The sequence below is a fragment of the Chiloscyllium punctatum genome, chromosome 3 (genome assembly GCF_047496795.1).
Source record: "Chiloscyllium punctatum isolate Juve2018m chromosome 3, sChiPun1.3, whole genome shotgun sequence".
Lineage (NCBI taxonomy): Eukaryota > Metazoa > Chordata > Chondrichthyes > Orectolobiformes > Hemiscylliidae > Chiloscyllium > Chiloscyllium punctatum.
This window is the reverse complement of record NC_092741.1, coordinates 26,961,760-26,974,864: the sequence shown is the minus strand read 5'-3', so window position 1 is coordinate 26,974,864 and position 13,105 is coordinate 26,961,760. Positions and strand designations below refer to the sequence as shown.

Sequence of the window (13,105 nt, the reverse complement as noted above, 5' to 3'; positions counted from 1 at the left end):
ATTTCTGTGTAACTTGGATCAGCTCAGTCACACTGTGAAGCTGTTTTTTTTTCAATGCTAATTCCAACCCATATCTTCTTTATTGAGAGACTGGTTGTTGAGATGTCTTTGTTCCCCAATACCTATATTAAGTGAAGTTAAATAAGATTCTGCAGAGATTGAGACTTGCCTATAAAGCTCTCTCATGTATTAAGAAACCTGATTGAGTACTTTGAAGAGGTGACAAAGAATAATGAAGGCAGTGAGGTAAATGTTGTTTCTGGACTTCAGCGTATTCAACAAAGTTCTGTATGGTAGACTGGTTAGCAAGATTACACCACATGGAATCCAGGTGGAGCTAGCCCGTTGGATATAAAATTGATTTGAGGGTAGGAGACAGATGGTGGTGGTAGAGGTTTGTTTTTTTTTTTGACTGGAGGCCTGACCTGCTTTTGTAGCCATTGTGTTTTTCTGGTGAGTACAACTGAGTTTCTGGTCGATGATAGCACCCAGAAGGTTGATAGTCGGGGATTAAATTATGGTAACACTGTTGAATGTCAAGGGGTAGTGATTAGATTGTCTCTTGATGATGGTCGTAGCCTAGCATTTGTGTGGCGCAAATGTCACTTGCCACTTGTCAGTTCAAGCCTGGATATTGTCCAGATCTAGCCACTTGTGGAATACAGTATCCAGTTCTGGTCACCCAGTTGTGGGAAGGATATTATTAAGCTGGAGAGGGCTCAGAAGAGATTAACCAGGATGTTGATGGGTATAGAAGGTCTGGGTTTTAAATAAAGGCTGAAGTGTAGGCAGTTGAGAGGCATCCTTATAAGATGGCCCACAGCACCTAGCATGGTGATAGTGCCACACAATAAGATGGAGGTTATTCTCAATGTGAAGGTGAGACTTCTTCTGCACAAGGGCTGTGTAGTAGTCGCTCTTACCGATCCTGTCATGGACAAATGCATTTGCACCTGGCAGATTGGTAAGGATGAGGTGAAGTATGTTTTTCCTTGTTGGTTTCCTCCCCACCTGCCGCAGAGCCAGTCTAGCAGCTATGTCCTTTAGCACCTGATCAGCTCAATCAATAGTGCTGCTGCTGAGCCACTGTTGGTGATGGACCTCCAAATGCCCCACTCAGTATATTTTGTGTTCTTGCCATCCTCAGTGCTTCCTCCAAGTGTTGTTCAATATTGAGGAATGCTGATTCATTAGCTGAGGGAGGACTGCATATGAAATCAGCAGGCGGATTCCTTGCCCATGTTTAACCTGAAACCACTAGGGCTGTTTTCCCTGGAATGTTGGCTGAGGGATGACCATAATTTTGTAAACCTCTATGAGGAGCATCGATAGGGTAAATAGGCAAAGTCTTTTCCCTGGGGTCGGGGAGTCCAGAACTAGAGGGCATAGGTTTAGGGTGAGATGGGAAAGATATAAAAGAAACCTACGGGCAACTTTACCACACAGAGGGTGGTACATGTATGGAATGAGCCGCCAGAGGAAGTGGTGGAGGCTGGTAGAATTACAACATTGAAGAGGCATTTGGATGGGTATATGAATAGGAAGGGTTTAGAGGGATATGGGCCGGATGCTGGCAGGTGGGACTAGATTGGGTTGGGATATCTGGTCGGCATGGACAGGTTAGACCGAAGGGTCTGTTTCCATGCTGTATGACTCTGACTCTATTTTGCACTCTCTTTGATCTCATTAGCTATTTTACTCTGAAATATTTCAACACAATTATTTCACTGAAATGTGGAAGTTTTTGTATCTAATAATAAACATTGGATCAATGACTTGGATTTCCTTCAGTAAGAATTGATCAGGAGACCAAGTGTTGTGATGCATCACCCTTTTTTTTATATATATATTTGACAGTGAGACCAATAAGAGCAGTTACAAAAACACAAATAAACACTGGCTTAAAGACAATGGCTTCTTCCCTCCACATGAGAAGCCTGTGAACCGCCTGTTAACAGGAATCCTATTGGAATAGATCATTTCTTCAAACCCATTCAGTCAGTCTATATTGTGTGTTTTGAGCTCTGGTGGGAGAGATCTGAAGCTGAATTTTATTGTCATTGGATTCTAATTTCATGTTGGGATTCTTTCTCTGTTTTAAGGACCAGTTTGAAGCTCCTTCACTCCTGATTCCCAAAACTTTCACTTGTCTTTCCTCATCTGGATCCAGCTGTTTTCTGAACCTGCACTGACCTGAGTAAAGCTGAATTGGATTGAGAAACAGCCTTTCTCCTCATCCCTACCACCATTTCCAAAGCCTGCTTGTTAGGAATGGCAGGAAAAGGAATATTCTACTACCCAGAGGGGGTGGAATTTTCACCCTGACCTATTGTTCCTGGTGGCAGTGACCCCACTTCCACCCTCTCTTTCTTCCTTCCTAGTTTCTAGGTCGTTCAGTTCAAATTTAAAGTACCCCCAATGATGAGCATGGGTACATGTTCTTTCTGCTTTCTTTTAATTTGGCCTTGTCTGGCTGTTTTTTATTTGCAAGGCGCTCTCATCCCTCCAGGCTCAACTCCCCATCCCTCTTCTTCCTCCTCACTGACCCCTCCTGGTTCTGAGCCTCAATGTAATCTCCCACTCTCCTGCCCCCTTCCCTTGTGCTGCAGAGTTCCACAAATGAAACCTCTGACCTCAGGCACTACAGCTCAAAGCTGACTGTTGTACGTCATCTGATGTTTATTTAAAGTGCCTTTGTGATTCTCGTGTGTCACTGACTTTCAGATAAAGGTGGGACATCATTACAAAAGGATCACAACAATGCGTATTGATGGGATACAAATCCATTCCATGCAGGAATACTCCACAGGGCAGTTCCAACACTGACCAACCTCAAACAACTAAGTTCTGTAATCCCTCCCACTGTCAATGAGCTCTTACCACATCAATGTGAAACATTCTGACCCAACATGACTGAGGTTGAACAGAAGTCTAATCCATCATCCGCACCATCCCTGTCTCAGCTTGTATGCAATTGATTCATTTAAATAAGATTAGAGAAGAACATTTAATCCCTGCTTCCCAATGAAGAAAGTGAGCACTGCAGATGCTGGAGATCAGAGCTTAAAAATATGTTGCTGGAAAAGCGCAGCAGGTCAGGCAGCGTCAAAGGAACAGGAGAATCGACGTTTCGGTCATTCCTGAAGAAGGGCTGATGTCCGCAATGTCGATTCTCCTGTTACTTTGCTGCCTGACCTGCGCTTTTCCAGCAGCACCTTTTTTAAGTTCCCAATGAAGAACCCAGCACCCCATGTATGATTGAATTTAATCCTGCGTACCTGTTGTGTGAAGTTTTAAAACTGATATCACCAATGCCTCACAGAGGTGGTTGGTCAGGAATGAATCAGAAACACTGAGCAATTTTTTTGTATTTAAAGGAGCAAGATCATCCAGGTCTGCTCTCAGGGATAGTCAGTGACCAGAGTTAGAACCTAATGTCTGGTTAATGTGTGGCTGGATGACCACATGGTTCCTCCATATTAGATTGAGGGAGTAAACAGGCATGTAGCAGATGGCATAGAATTTAGTGAAATGTGAACTGAGCCAAATATGGAAAAAAAATATAACGAGTGGAATAATTTGTATTGTTGAGTAACTGGAAAATTTGAGTGGCCTGGATGTCCTCCTACATGAACTGCAGGAAGTTCATGTATACATTCAGCAAACTCAGGAAAACCAAGAGCATGCTGATCTTCACTACAATGGGAGCGAAGAGTCCGAATCTCTCATTTCAGTGATATATGTGGGATCATAGTCTTTTGGTCCCTTTACTTAAGGAAGGACGTACTTACCCTGAAGGGGAATGCAATGACTGTTCATGAGGCAGGCAACAAACTACAAAGACCTAGGTCCCCAAGCTGCTTCCCTTCCTTCAGAATTGTACCCCTTACTTTATTTATAATTGCTATCATGGGAATTTGGCTAAAAGAGAGGTAAGGATGGCAGCTCAACATCCCTGGACAGTTTTCAGGCAGGACAGAGAAGGGGATATAAAAGGGTGAGTGTGCCAGGGGTCTTGTCAAGAGCACTCTTACAAAAAGGAACTCTTGCTGAGAGAGAAAGGTTGAAGTTAATCATAGCACTCTGGCAGTAGCATTATCAGTTGATGATCCATTGTCATAGATGAAGTAATGGAGATGGATGAGGATTTTCCATAAGAAATCCAGGTTGTGTGTCTTCGATCAGTATTAAAATCCTATGTTCAGACTAATGTTAGCTGCCTGTAGAGAAAATGATATAAAATAATCTTTCAGGAAGTTCTTAGAATAGCATCTCCTATAGAGAGAGGAAGAGGAGAAAGCGAGAGAGGCAATCAGTAAGATTTAGTGACAGGAGTTGAAGTAGACAGAAATTAAAGTTGAAGCGTTCACGCTGCAAGACGGTGTATACAAGTTAAACTGACTTAAGCTGAAACATCAAAATACTTTGAGTCAACAGATCCAGTTCAAAGAATGTTAGGTGTTCAGGAATTGATAGAGAGACCCAGATGCCCTCAATCTGTGAAATGTAGTATCACTCAATGAGTGGAATGTTTAGTATTCACCTGAACCTTTTTATTGTGCAATCATTCTTTCTGGTTTGGATTTAGTGTTGCCTTCCTTTTGTAGGAAGGTTATTTTCTGACACAAACTTTCTTACTCTGGAATTTCATGGAGCATCCAAATCCCAACAGTAAATAAGTCCTTCCTTAGATAAGGAGACCGTAATTCCACACACTATTCTATGTAAAAATCTATATGTACTTTGCAAATGATTTAAAATAGTTTCAGACAGGGAAGCACATTTTTCTATTTCTGTCTGTAAAGGGAACAGAACCTTACAGAAAATAAATGTTTTGGAAGTATCAATAAAAGCTAAAGAAATTGTGAAGAATTTCTTGCTTCAAAGGTTTGGTTGTCATCTTCCAAATCCTTCAGGAATTCAAGCACTTGTTCTTCATGTTTCTCTTATACTTTTCTATCAACTGCCCTGCAATATGAATATAGACGTGTAATTCTCATTTCGTGTGACCAAACCTGCCTGGATCTGAGTAGATTATCAGGACGATATGAACAGGTAACAGTCAATCGGGTCACTGAACGCTCCACCATTCAGTTCAATCCCAGCTACAGGAATTTAATCAATGACCTCTTAGAATGGGCAGACATGCGGCAGATGGAATTTAGGACAGACGTGTGAGGTGAGGTACTTTCAGAGAAGGAATGTTGGGAGTACTTATTGATGGAGTGGTACAGTTCTGAAGAGTGTGCAGGAACAGGGAGCTCTGAGGTACACTCCTCATTGAAGGAGGCAGCACATATTAAGGAAGCATGTGGGACTTTGAGCTTCCATACTAGATGTATGGAGTATAAATGGAGGGAAGTAGTGCTGAACCTTTGTCAACCCCCGGTGTTAGGTCACAGCTCAAGTATTTTGTGAAGTGATGATCACTAGACGTGAGGAGGGGTGTGTGGATCCATCCCCAGTCGTCCTTGAGATGGCATTTAGCTGACTTCCAGACTACTTCTGTCTGTTTGGTGTAGATATGCAGACAATCGCGCTAGGAAGGGTGTTTTGGGAATTTGATTTGGGAAAACTGAAAGAACAGCGATTTTTATTTTTTTTCTCTACTATTCAGGATGGTGAGTGGCTTGAAGGGGAATTTACAGGTGCTGCTGATTTCTTCATATCTGCCACCCTTCTCTTTGCAGGTCAGAGGTCATGGGTTTGGAAGGTGTGAAGGAACAAAATCATATCTGGAAAAACTCAGCAGGTTTGAAAACACCTGTGGAAAAGTAATGTGATAAAGGGTTACTGGACTTGAAATGTTAACTCTGGTTTTACTCTCCACAGATACTGTCTGACCTGCTGAGTTTCTCCAGAACTTTCCATTTCTGTTTCTATTTCCAGCATCGCAGTTCTTATTTTATTTTATTTTGTTATCTCAGGATTTTTGGTGATTCCCTGCAGTGCATCTTGTGGATAGTACGCACTGTTGCAACTATGTGTCAGTGGTGGTGGGATTGGATGCTTGTGGATGTGGTGCCACTGAACTAAACTGCGTTGTCTTGGATGGTGGCAAACTTGTTGTTATTGGAGCTGCCCTTGCCAGGCAAATGGGAAATATTCCATCACATTACTGACTTTTGCCTTTGTGGATGGTGGACAGGCTTTGAGGAGTCAAGAGGTGAGTTATTTGTTGCAGGATACCTAGCATCTGACCTGTTCTTATAGCACTGTAATCATGCTGATGAAGAACCTTTGCCTGAAACATCGATTCTCCTCCTCCTTGGATGCTACCTGACCTGCTGTGCTTTTCCAGCACCAGACTCGCGTCTAATCCCCAGCATCTGCAGTCCTTGCTTTCGCACAGTAGTCTTTTCACTAGTCCAGTTGAGTTTCCTGTCAATGGTAACCCCCAGGATGTAGATAATGGGGGATTCTGAGATGGTATACTATTGAATGTGAAGGGACAGTGTTTGTATTCTCTCTGTTGCCTATCATTTGTATTGAATATTACTTGTCGGTCCAAGCCTGGATACTGCACAGGTCTTGCTGTGTTGGCCATGGGCTGTTTCAGTATCTGAGGAGTCGCAAATGGTGCTGGACTTCATGGAATTATCAGTGATTATATACCTGCTTTTGACTTTTACAATGGAGAGAGGGTTTTGATGAACCAATGGAATATGTTTGGGCCGAGGTTACTACCCTGAGGAAGTCCTGCAAGGTGTCCTAGAGCTGAGATAACAGACTAGGTGTAACCTGTCCAGTTTGTACTGGTGTCATTTACCCAGAAACAGTCTTAATGTCGCAGGAGTTCACAACCCTCCCCTTGCATCATCTTTCTAACATGTCTTCAATTAAAATATACTGTACTCTGACTAGAATGTGGTAATGATGATGATCTCAACATCACTACCTTTTTAAGGTCATATGTTTCAACTTACTTTCTAACTCCCCATATTCTACTTTTAGGACCTCATCCCATATTTTATCCTCTTGTCATTTGGGACCAATGTGTACCATGATTGGCTGTTCACCCTCCTCCTCCAGGATGTCTTGTAGTCACTCTGACATCCTTGACCCAAACAGCAGGGAAGTGACGTACAATCATGGCATCTCATTTCTTGCCAGAGAAACATCTCTCTTCCTTTACAAATGAATCCCTGATAGCTATTGCATCTGCAAGCTCTCTCCTCCTATCTTGTGCTCCACTGTGAACTGTGGGATCTGAAGTATCTCTTTTGCAGGAAGTAGTCATGAGGGGTACCTGCACGAATCCCCTTGTTCTGCTTGGTGGTCACCTATTCCCTTTCTGCCAGCGGAATATGAGCCTGCAGTGTGAACATCTCCCTGTACGTGTTATCCACATTGATTTTGAGTGCGAGCAGCAGCTGAGTTTAAACAAACCTGGAAGGCTACAGCTAAGGTAAGACAGTTTATTTTAAAATTACTCACCGGTAGCGGGCAGCGGTGTTTTTTTTTCTCTTCACAGAAAGAGCGGGAGCAGCAGGGGGAAGTGATGATGAGCAGAGGGGCAGCCGGGACCCGGAAGCTGGTGTAGCGCAAGCTTACCTGGGTAGATTTTTTTTTTCCCTGTAAAAGCGCGCAGGAGACATGGGTAGAACAGGGACAGGATTGGCTGTTGCAGGTTCCAGGGTTTAAATGTTTTAGTAGGGCCAGAGGTGGGGGTAAAAGAGGGGGAGGTATGGCATTGCTTGTCAAAGATAGTATTACAGCGGTGGAAAGGACGATGGATGAAGACTCGCCATCTGAGGTAGTTTGGGCTGAGGTTAGGAATAGGAAAGGTGAGGTCGCCCTGTTAGGAGTTTTCTACAGGCCTCCTAATAGTCCGAGAGATGTAGAAGAAAGGATTGCGAGGATGATTCAGGAGAAGAGTGAAAGTAATAGGGTGGTTGTTATGGGGGCCTTTAACTTTCCTGATATTGACTGGGAAAGCTATAGCTCGAGTACATTCGATGGGTCGGTGTTTGTCCAATGTGTGCAGGAGGGTTTCCTGACACAATATGTAGACAGGCCGACAAGAGGTCAGGCCATACTGGATTTGGTTCTGGGTAACGAACCAGGCCAGGTGTTAGAGTTGGAGGTAGGTGAGCACTTTGGGGACAGTGTCCACAATTCAGTGACTTTTACTCTAGTGATGGAGAGGGATAAGTGTGCACTGCAGGGCAAGAGTTATAGCTGGGGACAGGGAAATTATGATGCGGTGAGGCATGACTTAGGATGTGTGGCTTGGAAAAATAGGCTCCAAGGCAAGGGCGCAATTGATATGTGGAGATTGTTCAAGGAGCAACTATTGAGTGTCCTTGATAAGTATGTACCTGTCAGGCAGGGGGGAAAGGGTCGTGTGAGGGAGCCGTGGTTTAATACGGAATTGGAATCCCTTATTAAAGGGAAGAAGGCAGCCTATGTAAAGATGAGGCGTGAAGGTTCAATTGAGGCGATTGAGAGTTATAAGGTAGCCAGGAAGGATCTGAAGAGAGAGCTAAGAGCAGCAAGGAGGGGACACAAAGTCCTTAGTTGGTAGGATTAGAGGGATTGGATATCCATGGTGAAGATGAGGCATTGGGGGCCAGGGAAACGGAAGTCTTGGAGGAGGTGGAGGGCGTGGGTGGTGTCTCGAACGTATGTGGGGAGTTCCTGGACTAGGGGGGATAGGACAGTGTCAAGGTAGGTAGGGCTCCAGCCCTCCAAATCCCTCTGCTCCAATCCCAACCTCACCATCAAGCCAGCGGATAGAGGTCTGGCGCACTGACCTCTACACCGCTGAAGCCACCCATGCCCTCCACCTCCGCCTCATCTTCACCATGCATATCCAATCCCTCTACACCTCCATCTGCCACGACCAGGGCCTCCAAGCCCTCCGTTTTTTCCTCTCCAGACGTCCCCAACAGTACCCTTCCACTGACACACTCATTCGTTTGGCTGAACTGGTCCTCACCCTTAACAATTTCTCCTTTGAATCCTCCCACTTCCTCCAAACCAATGGGGTAGCCATGGGCACATGTATGGGCCCCAGCTATGCCTGTCTCTTTGTTGGCTACATAGAGCAGTTGATCTTGCGTAATTACACCGGCACCACTCCCCACCTCTTCCTCCGCTACATTGATGACTGCATTGGCGCCATCTCGTGCTCCCGCGAGGAGGTTGAGCAATTCATCAACTTCACCAACACATTCCACCCTGACCTTAAATTTACCTGGACCATCTCTGACACCTCCCTCCCCTTCCTGGACCTCTCCATCTCCATTAATGACGACCGATTTGACACTGACATTTTTTTACAAACCCACCGACTCCCACAGCTACCTGGATTACACCTCTTCCCACCCTACCTCTTGCAAAAATGCCATCCCGTATTCCCAATTCCTCCGCCTCCGCCGGATCTGCTCCCAGGAGGACCAGTTCCACCACAGAACACACCAGATGGCCTCCTTCTTTAGAGACCGCAAATTCCCTTCCCACGTGGTTAAAGATGCCCTCCAACGCATCTTGTCCACATCCCACGCCTCCGCCCTCAGACCCCACCCCTCCAACTGTAACAAGGACAGAACGCCCCTGGTGCTCACCTTCCACCCTACAAACCTTCGCACAAACCAAATCATCCGCCGACATTTCCGCCACCTTGCTGATTTTGGCAGCGCTCCGCTCTCCTCCCCTCCCTGTCTCCTGCCTGCAGGAGACTGATGCCAGGCACAGCGGCAGCAAAAATAACCTGTCGCTGCATTGCGTGCGTGGCCCAACATGAGTGCAGAGGGGTGTACAAGGACCCCCAGATCTCTCGGTACTGTCCCTTGACCGAAATTGATTCCATTTAGGTAGTAATCTGCCTTCCTGTTCTTGCCACCAAAGTGGATAAGCATCCATTTATCCACATTAAAGTGCATCTGCCATGCATCTGACCACTCACCTAACTTGTCCAGGTCACCCGGTAATCTCCTAACATCCTCATCACATTTCACCCTGCCACCCAGCTCAGTATCATCAGCAAATTTGCTAATGTTATTGCTAATAGCATCTTCTATATCATGAACATATATTGTAAAAAGCTGCGGTCCCAGTACTGATCCCTGCGGTACCCCACTGGTCACTGCCTGCCATTCCGAAATGGAGGCGTGGAGGAGTGTGGAAGGATGAGAGAATGCAGGCTGCAGCCCTATGAAGCAGGGGGAGGTCTTGCAGTTGGCCTGTGTGGGGATGTGGGAGATGACAGGAGCCTGGTGGGCAAGGGCTAGCTGGAGGGAGGGAGGGAAGCATGCACGGAGGACGAAGAGCAAAGAGAAAAGAGAGATAAAAAAAAACAAAGGGGATCAAGAGAAAGAGCAGCAAAGAAAATGTGGCTGGCCAGCACGCCTTGAAGTGGGGAGAAAAGGCAGGAGCCAGCGCCTGCGGCCATACTAGTCTGAAAACGCCCGATCTCGTCTGATCTCGGAAGCTAAGCAGACTCCGTCCTGGTTAGTACTTGGATGGGAGACCGCCTGGGAATACCAGGTGCAGTAGGCTTTTTCCGCCAGCTGGGGCTGCTCAAGTCACCCCTCTGCACTCGTGTTGGGCCACGCACGCAATGCAGCGACAGGTTATTTTTGCTGCCGCTGTGCCTGGCATCAGTCTCCTGCAGGCACGAGACAGGGAGGGGAGGAGAGCGGAGCGCTGCCAAAATCAGCAAGAAAGACGGAAAGAAAGGGATTGGGGCTGCACGCTGTCTGCGGCTGGCAGTCAGGAAAGGAGGACAATAGACAATAGGTGCAGGAGTTGGCCTCTAACCACCTTCCTATCCTGCAATCGTCTTCTGACCTCTCCGCCCCCACTCCTACTCCGACCTAACACCCTCACCTTTGCCCCCTTCCACCTATCGCATTTCCAACGCCCCTCCCCCAAGTCCCTCCTCCCTCCCTTTTACCTTAGCCTGCTTGGCACACCTTCCTCATTCCTGAAGTAGGGCTCATGCCCGAAACGTCGATTCTCCTGCTCCTTGGATGCTGCCTGACCTGCTGCGCTTTTCCAGCAACACATTTTCAGCCCTCACGTATCCCAACAGGCTCTGCTGCTCCCTGGTGACCTCATGACCTCTCCAACTAACTCCAGGAACTGAAGAAATGGAGTCGAGAGTATGCAGAGAAATTCTTCTGTTTTAAAAGCATCAAAGTTTATTTGTCTGCATTCTCTAGACCCCATTTCTTTCTCCACAGTAAAAACTAATGTATAATATTAATTTATTATCCTTCCCAACTCCTGGGATTCAGCACAAAGGAATATTGCTTGCAATTCTGGTCTCCTCCCCATTGGAAAGATGTTGTGAAACTTGAAAGGGTTCAGAAAAGATTTACAAGGATGTTGCCAGGGTTGGAGGATTTGAGCTATAGGGAGAGGCTGAACAGGCTGGTGCTGTTTTCCCTGGAGTGTTGGAGGCTGAGGGCTGACCTTATAGATGTTTCCCAAATTATGACGGGCTTGGATAGGATAAATAGACAAAGTCTTTTCCCTGGGGTCGGGGAGTCCAGAACTAGAGGGCATAGGTTTAGGGTGAGAGGGGAAAGATATAAAAGAAACCTAAGGGGCAACTTTTTCAGCAGAGGGTGGTACGTGAATGGAATGAGCTGGCAGAGGAAGTGGTGGAAGCTGGTACAATTGCAACATTTAAGAGGCATTTAGATGGGTATATGAATAGGAAGGGTTTAGAGGGATATGGGCCGGATGCTGGTAGGTGGGACTAGATTGGGTTGCGATATCGGGATTAGTGGTGCTGGAAGAGCACAGCAGTTCAGGCAGCATCCCAGGTTGGGATATCTGGTCAGCATGGACTGGTTGGACCAAAGGGTCTGTTTCCATGCTGTACATCTCTATGACTCTATGATTTATGACAAAGACAACCTCCTTGATCTTTAAGAAATCCTACCCTCTCTGTAGTTACCCTCTTGCTCTTAATGCATTTGTAGAATCACTTTGGATTATCTTTAACCTTATCTGCCAATGTTATCTCATATCCTCTCTTTGCCTTCCTGATTTCTCTCTTAAGAATGCCCCATGACTCTTTATATTGATTAAGAGATTCAGTTGAACCAAGTTGTCCTTATCTAAAATAAGATTCTCTTTTATTCTTGACGAGAACCTCAATACCTTTATTCGTACATTGTTCCTTCATTTTACCCACCTTACTCTTCACTCTAACAGGAACAAAATATCTCTAAACTTTCATCATCACCCTCTTGAATGCCTGCCACTTGTCAGTCATCCTTTCACCTGTCAACAGTCTATTCCAATCAACTTTTGAAAGTTCTTATCTCTTAGCATTAAAATTTGCCTCACTCCAATTCAAAACTTTAACCTTTATTGAAGGCTTTGCCTTCTCCATAACCATTTTGAAACTAATAGAATTGTGATGACTAGACCCAACGTGTTCCCCCACTTTTACTTCAGTTTCCTGCCCAGCCGTATTGCCTGAAAGAAGCTCCAATTTTGCTCCTTCTCTCGTAGGAGCAACTGCATATTTATGAAGAAAATTCTTCACCATCCAGTCCTTTAACACCGTGGTAGCCCCCATCAATTTTTGGAAAATTAAAACTCCCCATTATTGCAACCTTATTATGCATACATTTATCTGAGATCTCCCTCTACATTTGTTTTTCAACTTCTCTCTTGATATTGGGGGGCCTACAGTACAATCCCATCAAAGTGATCTTTCCATTTTTATTTTTAATTTCTACCCATATATTTTCGCTTGATGATTTTTCAGAAATATCTTCCCCAGTTCCATGTTATTGATGGTTATGTCTGCAGGAAGTGGGTTTGGTTGTGAATCCTATCAGATCACATGGATCAGTTGTAGCAGCAGTTAGAGGCAATGAGGAATTTGCAGGAACCAATGGGTGTGATGTATAGCAGTTGTAGGAAGGGAGAGAAAACCGCAGATACAGTCAGGTAGATGGGTTACCTCCAGGAAAGATAAGAGAGAGAGGCAGGTAGTGCAGGAGTCTCCTGTAGCTTGTCCCATCTCAAATATGTATGCTGTTTTTGAAAAGGTCAGGGGGTGATGGACTCTCAGTAGAATGTAGCATGAACAGCCAGGTTTCTGGTACCAAGACTGGCTCTGATATAATGAGGGGTA

General features: G+C 45.3%; 1 non-coding gene across 1 annotated transcript; it reads left to right on the top strand.

Moving 5' to 3' along the window:
- The first annotated feature begins 10,384 nt into the window (after nucleotides 1–10,384).
- Nucleotides 10,385–10,503, top strand: LOC140470873 (5S ribosomal RNA). Its single transcript, XR_011956779.1, has one exon. It is a non-coding gene; the product is annotated as a 5S ribosomal RNA (ribosomal RNA).
- The last annotated feature ends 2,602 nt before the right edge of the window (nucleotides 10,504–13,105 follow it).